This window comes from Bidens hawaiensis, unplaced genomic scaffold, assembly GCF_021521415.1.
Source record: "Bidens hawaiensis isolate Kalapana, Puna unplaced genomic scaffold, B.hawaiensis_p1.1 tig00036464_1, whole genome shotgun sequence".
NCBI lineage: Eukaryota > Viridiplantae > Streptophyta > Magnoliopsida > Asterales > Asteraceae > Bidens > Bidens hawaiensis.
The window spans coordinates 13,930-18,461 of record NW_027496379.1 but is presented as its reverse complement, the minus strand read 5'-3'; the positions used below and the strand labels follow the sequence as shown (position 1 = coordinate 18,461).

Sequence of the window (4,532 nt, the reverse complement as noted above, 5' to 3'; positions counted from 1 at the left end):
GGAACTTTTTCCATCATCACAAGTAGTGTATGGTTTAAAATTGACAAAAGTCGGTCTCGTCTTCATTTGGAAATTGGAACTGCATCATCAGAAGCCCAACTTCATAAATATCATAAATAAAAATATATATATTGTATAAAATGTATATAATGCGAATTCAGGTTATTCGAATTGGGTTCGAGATACCTATATTCGAAATAGAAGTTCGTTCAAATAAGGACCGATTCGAATAAACCAAAATACGAATCTGTATAATCGATTTGAATTTCGGTTATTCACCTCCAATTCAGATAATGAACACCCCTAATGGTATATAGTCCCAGTTTCCTCCGATTAACTTTCGGTATCGTGAAATTTCATTTTGTTTTAAGTAAACGAAAACAAATCGAAGAACCAAAAAATAATAATTTTGCGAGTTCACCAAAAATGGTAATTTGGATATTTTGAACCCGTTAACTCAAAAATGATAATTTTTACCCATTTACAAAAAAAGATAATTTCTGACGTCTACCAAAATTGACAACTTTGACGGGTTTACTGAAAATGCTATTTTTGGCTCGTTCACTAAAAATGATGAATGTGATGGGCAAACTACAAACGATGTGTTTGACCAGTTTACTAAAAATGGTAATGATGGCATGAAAGCTTTTAAAAAGTACCATATTACCCCTCTTTCTTTTGTCTTTTTCTTATGGGGAGAGGGCATAATAGTAACTTCAAAAGATTTGTATAAAGGTTGCAACTTGAGTGCCTCGGGAAGAATAAGCAAGATGATAAAACCATTGCATAAAATTTTTAATAAGAATGAAGAATACTAATGCAAAGATCTATCAAACAATACCTCACTTGCATTAATGGGATAGAAGGTATTCCATTTGCAGCTTCAACATAAAAAAGAATAATTAGTCATTATAGTATTTACCTATAAAAACATCAATCAAAAGATTAAAAACTGATTTCAAGGCACAATAATCAGAAAATAAGTTGGGAAACTATATCTAAATACCCTGCTTTAGAAAACATGAAAACTGGGTGTCTACATCAACTGATAGAAAAGATTGTTGAGCATAGTTGTGCATAACACTGGAACAAACAGTCTGAGTCATCTGGCAATTTATCATGATGTTACAAAGTTACCATTATTGATTCGTCACAATGAACATGCAAATTATCATGGTCAGTATGAAACTTCACAAGTCTAGAACTTAAGAGTAAAAAGGCCTAGTATGAACATAAGAGTAAAAAGGCCTAGTATGAACACCGCATCAAACACGCATTACTGCTTTAAAACCCTGTGGTCTTGTGACGTTATTATTAAGATCGTTGTAAAGTTTTACAGAATCCGAAAGTGCAGAAAATGGGTGATAATAATATATGTGAAATACACCTAAATAAAAAAGGATTTTGTGAACCTTTGATGACTACCTGTCATCCGGTTGTCTATGGGATGACAGAGATTGAAGCAATGTCAAACCTCAATGGACTTATTAAGCTGATACTTGGGTGTCCATAAGCTACATACATGATAATTTGATGAAATCCTGGTAAATCAAAAAATAAATAAAAATAATCATCTACTGTTGACAACACCACCAAGACTCTTTTATACATATAAAAAATATAGTCTAAAAGAAAATTAACAGAATTATTGATTACTTAAGCAACAACAATACCACCTGAAACTTAATACGCATATTTCATAAACAATACTAGCGATAAAGCTATGCAGAAGCATACCATGAGTCATGAGGCATAAGATGTGTGGGTATGCAGTTACCACTTTTACCATGTGTCGATCAATAAATAAATAACCTAACATAAATAAATAAATGATTGTACCTGTGTGATTGTTAATAATCAGGATTGCTGAAGCACCGGCGGTTCGCCGGTGCTTCAACAACATATGCCTTGGTTGTAAAGCTACATTTGCCTTGGTTGTAAAGCTAAACTTCTGTCGATGCAGAAGGATATATAATTTCACTAGTGAGCCTTGTTATTTATATGTTTACAAAGGATGGAAAGAAATAAAAAGAAAAAAAGAATGAGTAAAACCTTGTTTATAGGTGTTGTACAACAATCAGTAGGGTCTCCAAGAGCAATCCTGGTTTTATGTGCATCCTTCTCCTTCAACCATATTCACCCATGTCAAACCAGATCTTGCAAGGTTTAAGGTTTGCCCTGAACCATAATATCTATAAAACTAAAGCAAAACAATAGAATACTTCATCAAAATAAATCATAGAAGAATAAAAGATAAACTAAGAAATAATGAAAGTTGATTACCTCATCTTTTGCTTCTTCAAGTGCTTTCAAAGCCATCTTATGTCCAGCTTAAAATTGGTTTCTATTCCTCTTTCCACTTGTTTCTTCTTTATAGAACCCAAAGATTGTGCCCGGTTACGTGTCCGACCCAAACCCTTTCAACTCTAACTCGTTCCGGTCCGAACCAAAATAACTAACCCTTTTTTAAATTGACCCATTTTGACCTGAACAATTTCTGACCCGTAAGCCAAACACAAACCCGCGTGACCCGACCTGGCCGATACATATCGGGGTGATGAAGAAGAAACATAAACAGACATTTCATCAAATAGTTGGTATGTTTACCCCAAGCTTATACAAACCCACTCCGTGAATATCGACCTTCGGCCACACATGTGGTCCGGGCGATTTGCCACACTTCGGCTTAAATGTGTGGCTAAAAGGTCTTTGACCATGTTTGAAAACCTTCCAGAATGTTTTGGCCACACATATTATTCTTCATGTGACAATTCTATACCTACTCAGGTACTTTTCGCCACATCTTTGAAAAAAACTGTGACAAAAACTAGCTACATTATAAAAACGTGTGGCGAAATGTGACATACAGTCATAGTTTGTTTGATCTTTGACACATGTGACCAAAAACACATACATTAGCCACAAACTGTGACATTTAACTAGCCACATGTTTTAATAGTGTGGTCAAATGTGACAAACGGCTACTGTATTGATAAGAGATGTGTCTAAAAGGTAAAAGATATAGCCACTTATATTACGTTGTGTGACCTAGTGTCCCATTTTCTAGCCACGTTTTTAATAAAGTGGTGAAATATGATGAACAACCAATGTATTTATTAGTAATGTGGCTAAAACGCTTAAAATATATGGCCACTTATACGAGGTTGTGTGACCAAAGAGTAGTTTACTTTTATTTTTCCTAAGTTTTTTATTGTGACGGATACACTTATTATGTGTGGCTATAGGTGATAAATTGTCACACTTAAATATTTTTAAGTGTGTCCAAATGTAATTAATGGCCACTTATAGGAGGTTGTGTGACCAAAGAGTAGTTTACTTTTATTTTTCCTAAGTTTTTTATTGTCACGGATACACTTATTATGTGTGGCTATAAGTGATAAGTTGTCACACTTAAATATTTTTAAGTGTGTCCAAATGTAATTAATGGCCACTTATACGAGGTTGTGTGACCAAAGAGTATCTTAGTTTTATTTTTTATAAGTTTTTTATTGTCACAGATACACTTATTATGTGTGGCTATAAGTGAGAAATTGTAACACTTAAATATTAAGTGTGTCCAAATATAATTAATGGCCACTTATAAGAGGTTGTGTGACCAAAGAGTATGTTATTTTTATTTTTTCTAAGTTTTTTATTGTCACATATACACTTATTATGTGTGGCTATAATTGATAAATGGTCACACTAAAATATGTTTAAGCGTGTCAAAAACGTAATTAATGGCCACACGTTGATTTGACGAGTGGCGATGTCATCATTTCCTTTACAGTTTCTTGTGCCGCCAAATTCAAATTGTCTGGGAGATGTACCGGCGGTTTCCGATGGTGTTTAAATACCAGTCACAATCACAATCACAATCCATAATCAGAATCCACTATCACACTCACAATCCACCTTTCTTCCGATTATAATTTCCGATAATGGTTGCATATTGGCTCGAACGTGCACCGAGTGCTCAGGCCCCATATACTACGACCGCACATTTTTCACGATACGATTCCACTTTTTTTTTCCGGCGCCTTCCGGAGGAATCAAAGGGTGAGGTATATTGACTATGTCAACCCTCAAACCTTCACGTACCAACAACTTAACCGAATGGTTAGGTGGCTTGGGTACACGACTGTTGATTATTTCAGCACTAAAATGGTAGTGCCGGGAATCGAGGTGGCGTACATCGAGTTTAACGACTTGGAGCACTTCAAGGCGGTGTCCGTTTATGGGGCATTCCATTCTCAGGTGAACCTTTGCCTCCATAGGCTTAGGGACTCCACCTACACCTCCGATGGCATGTACGAGAGGATCATGCCCTCTCATAATCCAGAGGAGAATCCGGATGTAGATTCTGATACGGATGCTACAGGGAGGTCTACGATGGATGTCGATGTAGATTCTGAGACGGAGTCGGATGCTAGGAGCTAGTTATAGTTTTATGTAATTTTTGGTTTTCTATATTAATGTAAATGTTATTATTGTAATTTTTATATTTTGGTATTAATATGTTTATGTTATGT

The 4,532-nt window shown here is 35.2% G+C and overlaps 1 long non-coding RNA gene across 1 annotated transcript; it reads right to left on the bottom strand.

The window, feature by feature from the left end:
• Positions 1-1,235: 1,235 nt before the first annotated feature.
• Positions 1,236-2,313, bottom strand: LOC143588575 (uncharacterized). Its single transcript, XR_013145127.1, has 3 exons — positions 2,284-2,313; positions 1,925-2,192; positions 1,236-1,891 (listed from the first exon to the last, which is right to left on the bottom strand). It is a non-coding gene; the product is annotated as an uncharacterized LOC143588575 (long non-coding RNA).
• Positions 2,314-4,532: the final 2,219 nt, after the last annotated feature.